A 12,487-nucleotide genomic window follows, 5' to 3' on the forward strand; every position below is an offset into this window, starting at 1 on the left:
TATATATATATATGTGTGTGTGTGTGTGTGTGTATATATATTTATTTATTGAAGTATAGTCAGTTTGTGTCAATTTCTGGTGTATAGCATAATGCTTCAGTCATACATGGACATACATATATTCATTTTCATTTTCTTTCTCAGCACGTTACTACAAGATATTGAACATAGTTCCCTGTGCTATATAGTATTAACTTGTTGTTTATCTATTTTGTATATATTAGTATCTGCAAATCTTGAATTCCCAATTCATCCCTTCCCCTACAAGTAACCATAAGTTTGTTTTCTATGTCTGTGAGTCTGTTTCTGTTTTGTAAATACATTTGTCTTTTTTTTTTTTTTTAAGATTCCACATATAAGTGGTGTAAATTCGTATTTTTCTTTTTCTGGCTTACTTCACTTAGAATGACAATCTCCAGATCCATCCATATTGCTGCAAATGGCGTTATTTTTTTGTGGCTGAGTAGTATCCCATTGTATAAATATACCACAACTTCTTTATCCAGTCATCTGTCAATGGACATTTAGGTTGTTTCCATGTCTTGGCTATTGTATATAGTGCTGCTATGAACATAGGGGTGTATGTATCTTTTTGAATTAAGGTTCTCTCTGGATATATGCCCAGGAGTGGGATTGCTGGGTCATATGGTAAGTCTGGTTTTAGTCTTTTGAGTAATCTCCATACTGTTTTCTATGATGGCTGCACCAAACTACATCCCCACCAACAGTGTGAGAAGGTTCTCTTTTCTCCACAGCCTCTCCATCATTTATTGTTTGTGGACTTTTTGATGATGGCCATTATGACTGGTGTGAGGTGATATCTCATTGTAGTTTTGATTTGCATTTCTCTGATAATTAGCAATATTGAGCATTTTTTCATGTGCGTATTGGCCATTTGTATGTATTCATTGGAGAATTGCTTGTTTAGGTCTTCTGCCCATTTTTGGATTGTGTTATTTTTTATTATTAAGTTGTATGAGCTGTTTATACATTTTGTAAATTAAACCCTTGTCAGTCTCATCTTTTGCAAATACTTTTTCCCATTCTGTAGGTGGTCTTTTTGTTTTGCTTGTGGTTTCCTCTGCTGTGCAAATGCTTATAAGTTTAATTAGGTCCCATTTGTTTATTTTAGCTTCTATTTCTATTGCCTGGGTAGACTACCCTAGGAGAACACAGTGCTGAGATTTATGTCAGAGAATGTTTTGCCTATGTTTTCATTTAGGAGGTTTATAGTGTCTTGTCTTATGTTTAAGTCTTGAAGCCATTTTGAGTTTATTTTTTGTGTGTAGTGTGAGGGAGTGTTCTGACTTCATTGATTTACATGCAGCTGTCCAGTTATCCCAACACCATTTGCTGAAGAGACTGTCTTTATACTCCATTGTATGTTCTTGCCTCCTTTGTCAAAGATTAACTGACCAAAAGTTTGTGGGTTCATTTCTGGGCTCTCTGTTCTGTTCTATTGATCCGTACGTCTGTTTTTGCACCAATGCCGTGTTGTGATGGCTGTAGCTCTGCAGTGTTGTCTGACATCTGGGAGGGTTATTCCTCCAGTTTCATTTGGTTTCCCTTGATTTTAAAAATCTGTTTTATGTTTAACCTATTTGGCCTCTAATCTTTATTGCTTCATTTTTCAATCTGCTTTGGGTTCAGTTCTATTGTTCATAGCTTCCTAAGGTAGTGTCTTAGGTCATTAACTTGTGATCATTCTACTTCCCTAAGACAGGCGTTTCTACATACTGCTCTCTAAGCACTGCTTCGGCTGCTTCTTGCAAATTTTTATCAGTTGTGTTTTCATTTTAATGCCAAAATACTTTCTAATTATACTTGTGGCTTCATCTTTGAGCCTTGTATTGTTTAGAATTGTTTAATTTCCAAATATTTAGAGATTTCCCAAAATTGTCTATATTGCTTATTTCTAATTCTCTTGTGACTGAAGAATGTGCTTTGGATTATTTCAGTTACTTTAAATTTACTGAGACTTGTATTATGGACTCTCATATGGTCTGTCACAGAGAAAGTTCCATGTTCACTTGAAAAGAATATGTGTTTTGCTCTTACTGGGTGGAGTGTTCTATGGATTTCAGTTTGTTCAAGTTGGCTGATAGTGTTTCTCAACTCTTCTTTATCCTTATTAATTTTCTGTCTTCCTTTTCTATCAGTTATTTAGACTCAGGTATTAATGTCTCCAACTATTGTTGGATCAACTATTTTTTAATTTCAATTATGTCATTGTTTTCTTTGAAACTCAACCTTAGGATTAAAGAGTCAATTATGTTGATGATAATTTATTTATTTATTTATTATTTCAATTTTATTTATTTTTTTAAACATTTTTTATTGATTTATAATCATTTTACAATGTGTCAAATTCCAGTGTAGAGCACAATTTTTCAGTTATACATGAACATATATATATTCATTGTCACATTTTTTTCTCTGTGAGCTACCGTAAGTGTGTCATTTTTATTTAATGTATTTTTGAGTTCCTTATTAGGCACATAAGTATTCATATTATGTTTCCCTAATGAAATACTACTGTCACTCTGAAATGGCTATCTTTGTCTCTAGTAGTAATTTTTTTTTATCAGGAGTTAATTTTGTCTATTAGCATGGCATTCCAGCTGTTATAGTACATTTTGCATTGTATGTTTTTTGCCATCCCTTTACTTCCAACCTATTTGACAAAATCCAAAACCCATTCATGGTAAAAATACTGAAATTAGGAATGGAAGGTAACTTCCTCAACCTGATAAAGGACATCTATGAAAAAAAAAAACACACTGAATGTCACCCCTAATTAAACACTAAATGCTTTCCTCTAAGACCAGGAACAAGCCAAGAATGCTTGCACTCAACATTACTGTTCAACATTGTACTAGAGAGTCCAGGTAGGGCAATTAGGTTTTAAAAAAAGAAATTAAATGGATCTAGATTGGAAAGGAAGAAATAAAACTATCTCTATATGCAGATGATATAATTGTGTATATAGTTATTCTTTGAGATTTTCTAAAAAATGTTAGAACTAATAAAGTTCAGCAAGTCTGCAGGACACACGATCAATATACAAAATTTACAGTATTTATCTAAGTTGTCAGAACATTGCACAACGATATTAAGAAAACAATACAATTCCATTTACAATAGCGTCAGGAATAAAATAGGAATACATTTAACAGAAGTGTATGTAAAACCTATACTCTTAAAAACTACAAAACATTGCTGGAAGAAATTTCAGAAGATCAAAATAATTGGGAAAATATGTTACTAAAACTTAATTGTGTTAGGAAGAAAAATACCCAAATTGAACTATAGATTCCATATAATTCCTATCAGAATCTCAGCTGACTTTTTTATATATAATAACCAGCTAATTCTAAAAATTCATAGGGAATTACCACAGACTCAAAATAGCCCAAATGATCTTAATGAAGGAAAACAAAGTTGGAATATTCATACTTGGCAATTTCAAAGCTTACTATGAAGCAACACTGTGGTATTGGCCTAAGGATATAGATTGATTAAATAGAATTGAGAGTCCAGAAATAAACCAAACATCTAAAGTCAACTGTTTTTCAATGAGGGTCCTCAAACCATTTAATAGATAATGGAAAATATTTTCAAAAAATGGTGCTGGATAACTGGGTATCCACATGCCAAAAAAAAAACAACAAAAAACAAAAAACTTAGTTGTAAATTTTCTTGACATTGGATTTGAGCCTGGATTCTTAAATGTGACATCAAAAGCAGTGGAAACAAAATTGATAAATCAGACTTCATCAAAATTTAAACTTTTCTGCTTAAAGACACTATCAAGAACAACCCACAGAGGGGAGAAATTAATTACAAATTACGTATCTGAAAAGCATTTACTCTAGACTATACAAAGACCTCACACAACTCAATAATAATAATAAAAACAATTTAAAAATAGTCCAGGTTTCTGAGTAGGCATTTTACTGAAGAAGGTATTCAAATGGGCAGCATGAACATGAAGACATTTTTGACATCATTAGCCATCAGGGAAATGCAAGTAAAAACTACAGTGAACCGGAAGTTGACACAACATTGTAAACTGACTATAACTCAAACCCCCCCCCAAAACAAAAAACACAATGAGATACCAATTCATAACACACTAAGGTGGCTAGAATCAAAAAGTCAGATGAGAAAAAGTGTTGAAGATGTGAAGAAACTGGAACCCTCATAAAATGCTAGTGGGGAAGCAAAATGGTATAACCACTTTGGAAAGAAGTCTGGGAGTTCCTCAAGCAGTTTAACGTAGAGTTCTAGCAACTACACTCCTAGGTATATACCCCAAAGCAGTGATTTTACACACAAAAACTTGTACGTGAATGTTTATAGTGGTACTACTCATAACAGCGAAAAGGTGGAATTAATTCTAATGTACATCAACTAATAAATAAAGAATGTTATATGTATACAATGGAATATTATTTGATCATAAAGGAATGAAGATTGCTTTGGCAATTCTGGGTCTTTTATGGTTCCACATAAATTATAGGATTATTCTATTTTTGTGAAAAATGTCATGGGTTATTGGATGCAAAGTTGGAGGCGTAACTCTCCCAGATTTGGGACAACACTACAAAGCTACAGTATCAAAACAGGGTGGTATTGGCACAAAATCAGACATATGGATCAATGGAACAGAATAGAGAGCCCAGAAATAAACCCACACATCTATAGTCAATTAATCTTTGACAAAGTAGGCAAGAATATACAATGGAGAAAAGACAAGTCTCTTCAGCAAAAGGTGCTGGGAAAAATGGACAGCTGCATGCAGACTGATGAATTCAGAACCCACCTTCACACCATACATAAAAATAAACTCAAAATGACTTAAAGACTTAAATATAAGACATGACACCATAACTCCTAGAAGAGAACATAGGCAAAAATTCTGACATAAATGGCAGCAATATTTTCTTAGGTCATTCTCCCAAGGCAATAGAAACAAAAGCAAAAATAAACAAATAGGACCTAATTAAACTTACAAGCTTTTGCACAGCAAAGGAAACCGTAAGCAAAATGAAAACCTACAGACTGGGGAAAAACATTTGCAAATGATGTTACCAATAAGGGCTTAATTTCCAAAATATACAAACAGCTCATACAACTCAATAACAAAACAAATAAACCCAATTTAAAAATGGGCAGAAGACTTACATAGACATTTCTACAAATAAAACATACAGATGTCCAATAGGCACATGAAAAGATGCTCAACATTGCTAATTATTAGAGAAATGTAAATCAAAACTACAATGAGGTATCACCTCACACTGGTCAGAATGATCATTATTAAAATGTCTACAAATGATAAATGATGGAGAGGGTGTGGAGAAAAGGGAACCCTCCTATACTGTTGGTGGGAAAGTAAATCGGTGCTGTCATTATGGAAAACAGTATGGAGGTTCCTTTTAAAATGAAAAATAGACTTACCATATGACCCAGAAATCCCACTCCTGGGCATATATCCAGAGAAAACTAATTCAAAAAGATACATACTCCCCAATTTCATAGCAGCACTATTTACAATAGTCAAGACATGCAAGCAACCTGAATGACATATGACATTTGAATGGATAAAGAAGATGAATGGACATTGACATCTGAATGGATAAAGAAGATGTGGTACACATATACATATATATATATATATATATATATATATACACATACACACACACACACACACACACAATGGAATATGACTCAGTCATAAAAAAGAATAAAATGCTATTTGCCACAACATGGGTGGATCTAGAGATCTTCATACTAAGTTAAATAAGTCAAATATCCATGATATCACTTATATGTGGAATCTCAAATATGATACAAATGAACTTATTTATAAAACAGGAACAGATTCACAGACATGAAAAAAAAAAAAACAACTTATGGTTACCAAAGAGGAAAGTGGCAAGGGGAGGGGATAAATTAGGAGTTTGAATTAGCAGATACAAACTACTATATATAAAATAGATAAACTAAAAGTTTGCAGTATATAGCATAGGGAACTATATTCAATATCCTGTAGTAACCTATAATAGAACAGAATATGAATAATATGTATACGTATTGCTGAATGAATCACTTTGCTGTACACCAGAAACTAACAACATTGTAAATCAACTATACTTCAATGAAATAAAATTTTTAAAAGGATTAAGAGATAAGTGGAACAACATGGATGCTTTCCCCTAAATTAAATATGAATGAACCTTGAAAAAACTATGCCAAGTGTAAAAGTCAGTTGTTTAAAAAAAAAAATTAGGATTCCATTTAAATGAAATATCCAGAATAGGCAAATCTATAGATAGGGAAAGTAGGTGAGCCATTGCTTGGGACTGGAGAGTGGAATAGGGAGTGAGGGGCGATACCTAAATGATACAACATTTCTTTTTGAGGTAATCAAAATGTTTAAAAAATGACTGTGGTGATGGTCACACAGATTTGTAAATCATCTATTAAAACCCACTGAATTGTACATGTTAAATGAGTGAATTACATTGGATGTACACTATATCTCAGTAAAGCTGTTAAGAAGTTTTTATATATGGTTTCCTTAATTCTTTGAATATAATAATAGTTACCTTAAAGTCTTCATCTGCTAAGTCCAACATTTGTATCCACATTTTCATTTTATCTGCATGTCTCTCATAATTCTGATTGAAAAACTGAATGTTTTTGATAATATAGCACTTTGGGATTCTATTTAAATTTTTTATTTACTTGCTTGGACTCAATCTGTATAGTCTGTTTTACCCTCAGTATGCATCTGTTAATGTCTCTGCTCAAAAAAAGTTTCTTTTTCTGCCATAAAACCTAGCTTCCCAGTGGTCTCTCCTGTGTTACCATAACTCAGCCAATAGTTCAACAGAGGTTGTACTTAAACACCTCGAGACAGTACCACTTCCAACCCTTGCATGGATTCTGCATGTGAGTTGGAGAATGGATTCAAATCCCAGGCTTTTGTTTTCCATTGAGTCCTTCTGTACTTTGTTTGCATGTGCACATGGCATTGGGTTCAGACAGGGTAGGTAGATGGCTAGGGTCCTCTCTTGCTTCTGCTGTGCAGGCACACGGCCTTGTACAAGAGCAAAGCTTTCCAGACCTCCAGGGATGTGTGGATACTTATCAAGGATCCCTGTGTCTATCACATCCCTGAGACCTCCCTGTTGAATCTGACTAGCCTGTCATTCCGTTGTTTACCTCAACCAGAGCTGCAACCTCGGGTTAGCCGTTCCATCAGCTTTCCCTGTCTATCACTGAAATTGCTGCTGCTTATGACCATGTGCCTCTGTGTAGAGTTTTTCTACTTTCTGCTCCAAACCTAGTGAACCCCTCCTGGCGGTGAAGCTGCTGGTTCTCGTGGCTTGCCCTGCCGTTACTCAACTATTGCAGTCACCAACCTAGGACAGGGTTATCAGAGAAGCTTCAGGCAAGAAGGCTATATATAGACTGGCACTGTTTTTTGCCAGAGGTTTAGTAGTTCTTTCTTTGAATAGAGCTCTTCTATTTTCCCCAAGGCTTTCGTTGATTTCCAGGGTCTTGAAATGGTTGTGACAATTTTGTCAAGCTTTATTGTTGCTTTTGGGAGAAAGGATTTGCCAAGCTCCTTTCTTTGTTCTAATCACACTTGGTTGCCACAGTCTTGTAGAGAATGACTATACAAAAAGTTCTTTACTATTTCAACTTTTCAACTTGTAGCAGCACAGAGAGTAGACAGAAGTTTGGATTTCATTCCCTATTTTTACCCGGCCCCATCAGTCTCTAGAAGAGGAAGGAGGCCAATGCAGAGCTAAGGTATCCTCTACTTAGGCATTATTTACCTCTTCCACTACTGTGAAATTTCCACCCTCTTCACCAGGGTTTTGTAGTTTATTTTGAAGTGAATTCCTGGAATATAATTCCCTTTGGAGACACCCTCTTTTCAGATGGAAGTTACAGACAAATTTCAGAGTTTTATCAATGTGTTTTTGGGATCAACTTAAAAAACATCCCTGAGACAGCAAAGCACATTGTGTCAACAGGCAGCGCAGAGAAGGAACTAAGTCGTCCAGCAGTAAAGAGTTTTCCTGGCTGCATAATTTCCTTGGAAATCTTTCCCTTTCCCTCTCCAGTGGTACTTCAAACATTCTGTCTCATCTGGCTGTTACCTGTACATCTGACTAAGGTTTGGAGCTTCTTGAGGAGTTGTCTTATTGCCCCTGTGTCCCTAGCACAGCTCCTTGAATAAAGACGATGCTCAGTGAACGTCTCCTTACAAACTCCTTGGAAATAGGAGAAACACCAACGAGGTCGGAACTTCTTTATCTTTATCAGAAGTTAATTTCTGTCACTTCCCTGGTTTCCACCAGCTAGAATAGTATTAACAAACAACTTGGTGCTGTTTATCAGCATTTAGCAAACAATATAATTTCAATTCTCAAGGAAATACACTTGTTTTCTAACTGTAATTCTGTGGCAGCATGGCACACACATTTAGTAAGATGTCCATTTTCCAGGAAAATTGAGCCTATCCAGTTTTTACTTGTCAATCTCTTGTCAAGAAAATGATAATGTTTTATTTTTTTAAATCATGGTAAAATAAGCTAAGTCCAAACAGAACGTAAAGGGCTGATGTTAATCCAATAGCAAAGACTCATAGCTACTGCTCTTCCATTTTTACTTCAGGGTGTGATTTACTTTACAATTTAAGGACTTACTAACTGAATATGAGAGGCAACAAACATATTCTATTTAGAATTATGCAAAATATAAGCCACAGGTTTGAGAGACAGCATGACTCACGCTGGTGGAGCCTGCATATTTACAAGGTCTCAGCTGTACCTTCTGTTACTCATCTCAGAGAAATTAAGGATGATTTGATTTCAATTTTTGGAAAGATCTATGTAACAAGGATGCCAATTACATATATTTTTCAATGCAAAATAGACAGGGAAAAAAAAATCACAACCACATTTTTCCATTCTTTAAGAAGGGACTTTAGATCATACCCAAGGATTATTAGGCTGGCAAAGAAGATACTCTAAACTAATTTTGAAGGTCTGTTTTCTTAGAAACCTTGTTTTGAAGTATGAGATTGTTGTTAGACCGTAGTGCTTGAAATTTATAAGACCTTTTAGAGGGTTGCTTTACTGCTCTGAGCCTTAGTTTCCATGTAAACTGCGAATAATATTATATTTGAACAGTGCCTTATCTTTTAGAAGGCACAAACTCCTGGGGTTGCCAAAGTAACTTGAACTTGGAGCCTTCTCTAAAATTTTTTCCTCTGATCACCAGGTTTATATGATTCTTCCATCTATTGTGAACAACTTCACCTTCAACATCCACTTCTCTGACAAATACTGGTACTGAACATTAAGTGAATTTCTTTGTAAAGGAATTATAGGGGAGGAAAAATTTTCTGGTGGACGGCTAGCTGCCAAACCAGGGAAACCCAGGTGATAGATGCTTACATCGCTCATCGTCTTAGGGGAGTAGCCCTAGTTTTTCACACAGCAGCTGGCCAGAGTTCCACGAGAGGATACAGAAATGTATAGGCGTCTTACGGCCTAGGCTTAGGATGGATATATAACAATTTTGCCACAACTAGTGAGGGCAAGTCACAAGGCAGCTCAAGTGCTAGGAAAATTAACCTTTTGATGAAACGATCTGCAAAATCACATTGCAAGGGGTGTGGATACAAGTTGGGGAGTAATTGCATCCATATTTTGCAAACTGTCACAAATAGTGATGATCTAAGAGCAGGAGAGTATGATACTTTCCCCATTTCCTAATTAAGGAGGTGAAGAATCTGTAATTACCATTGATTTTTTGCTTAGCATATTTTTTTTTTTTTTTTTTTTTTGCTGGCCAGATCTTGCCAAGTAAGTAACCATCAAATGCTTTGCCTTCTAATTTTTCACACTTCTGCTAAAAATTTTACTCCTTAACAAATTGAAATGTTGTAGATTTTGGGAAAAAACACTTTATATTCTTTGAAAGAAACTTATTCCCAGGGATAATCTCAGTTAATGATTCCAAAATATATATTTTAGGACATTATTTCCAAAAATCAAATTCATATCCATTAATATGCCTACATTGGTGCTTCAGGAAAAAGAGTTTTTTTTTTCTTTTCCTCCCTGAAATTTCTTCATTGCGTTCAAGTTCTGAAACTGGCATATTAATGTGATTTCAGAAATTGCTAAGACTATTGAACTTTTAGTGAAAAAGAAGATAAAATGATAGAAATTTAACCAGCGGAGTGTATTTTTTCCTCAGCGGAGGCTCCCAGAAGCCTCTGGCCTTTGAATTATTGCCACTTTGCTCTAGCTCTCCTGTATGCCACTTGGGAAATGGATCAAGCTCAGTAACACAACGTTTTTATTATTTCTCCTATAGATAGTTCATTAAAACTCATGTAGGCCCTGAGGGTATCAGTTGATACACCAAGTTACCCTTGCCTGAAAGAACTACAACCACATCCAATAGTTTCTGAATTGCAGCTAAGGTGTCCTGTGGTTTGGGACACTGCATTTTTAAGAGAAATTACAAAAACATTAAAATTCTTGTTCTTGCATTTTTGCTGTTGTCATCACTGTTTGCTATTCTGTGTAAAATTAATCTTTGGATTTGGCTAGTTACTGCTTTTCTCCAGTGGAAATGTTTAAATTTACAAGCACAAGAAATGTGTTTCTACAAATGCCCTAAGGCTTGATCCTTATTTCCCTACTATTGAGTTTTTGGTGCATGTTATTCACTTCCATAGCAATGAACTAAGTACCCCTAAAACATATCCCAAAAAATCCCACAGAAGGTTTTTGTCTGTAGCATCACATTTGCTAACACCCCCTCACTCATTAGCAATTTAGTATTTTCTGTTTGTGCTTCATAAGTAGATTCCATCAGCTTTTTTCACTGTTCAAACAATGGTTTCTAAACCAAAAATATCCTTGAAAGTATAAAAAGCCTATTGCTACTTTTTCACAGCAGAGAGAAAATGGTAATTATCATTGATGCAAGTTAAGACAATTTTTCTCCTAAAAAATAAATATACAATATAAAATTAAGGTTAAACTCTCTCATTTCCAAAAATAAAGGTTTCCAATCATTACATAAAGTATATATAAGGGCCATTTCTTTAAGTTTACAAAAAAATCATTGCAGATTTGAAAAAATATTAAAGAAGGAAAGCAAATTGTGTCTACCAACTCAAATGCTTCCAGCTGTCAGAATTAAACAGCCATTTCTATTTTCTTATTCCCATATCAAAAGACAGGATTTTTTCCTTTTAGCTCTTCTAAAGGTTTATTTATGCTTTAGTCTTCTGTTTCTTACATCTCAGTGATCTGTTGGGGTTCACTGCCCAGAAAATAGGAAAACAAATACTGTTAGTGACCCTAGGCTCAATATTACAATAGTAGAAATAAAACATTTCAAAAAGAAAACTTTAAGTAAGCAGTTTAACTATGTTTGATACTAGCCTAGTGCTTGGTTTTTCTCTCAGTTTAGATGACCCCAGTGTACAGGAAGAAATGTACCGAGTAATCTCTATTTCAGGGACAAGCTACCCCAATGAAGGAAGGAAAAATACTATCCAGTGCACCAAGGCCTCAAAATACCCATAAAACACTTAATCTATTTTAAAAAGTAACTTCAGAAGTCTATACCTGTGTTCTTATTAGGGACACAAGATTGATGTGAAATTGTTCATCATCCCTGGTATCAGAGCAAGCTCAGTTCTCATTCGTTAATTTCCCCAGCTACAGAGGGTCAGTTTCTTTTTGTTGTTACTTATTCACTTGTGTATTCATGTATACATTAATTTATTCCAAAAACATGTGAAAATACTATGAGGGTATAAAGATATTTGAGACAAAGATTCAATCTCAAGGAGCTCTCAATTAATAAGAGATGGCATACTATACTGTAAGGATATGGCATAAAATAATAATACACACCATAATTTGGAAAGTTCATCAGAGAAGGATGGTGGGGTTATTGATGAGAAAGAGAATGAGGACTGGGGCTAATAGGCTCTCAGGTGAGCATGTGAAATGGACTGTCTGTTTGTATTTCCCCCCAGTTCATATGTTGACATCTTAATCTCAACATGGTATCAGGAGGTAATTAAGTCATGACAGTGGAGCCCTTGTGGGTGAGATTAGTGCCTTTATAAGAAGAGGTCAGCTAGCTCTCCTTCCACTATATGCACATGGTCAAGAAGGCAGCTACCTGCAGACCAGGAAGGGGCCAGTCACCAAGAACCTGACCACGCTGACACCCCGATCTCAGACTTCCAGCCTCCAGAACTGTGAGAAAAACAAAAAATGTCTGTTGCTTAAGCTACTCAGTTCAGGGTAATGAATACCTAAAAATGTGACTGGGTAATAGAAGCTGGAAGAAGTTGGAGTGCATGCTAGAAAGCTGAGATTGTTGTGAAGGGAATTTTAAAGGTTATTCTGCTGAGAGCTCA

The 12,487-nt window shown here is 35.1% G+C and overlaps 1 long non-coding RNA gene across 1 annotated transcript in view; it reads left to right on the plus strand.

The window, feature by feature from the left end:
• LOC116150814 (uncharacterized) overlaps window positions 1–12,487 on the plus strand; it is a 201,407-nt gene that overhangs the window by 22,501 nt on the left and 166,419 nt on the right. The window lies entirely within an intron of this gene.

The sequence above is a fragment of the Camelus dromedarius genome, chromosome 3, assembly GCF_036321535.1.
Source record: "Camelus dromedarius isolate mCamDro1 chromosome 3, mCamDro1.pat, whole genome shotgun sequence".
Classification (NCBI taxonomy): domain Eukaryota; kingdom Metazoa; phylum Chordata; class Mammalia; order Artiodactyla; family Camelidae; genus Camelus; species Camelus dromedarius.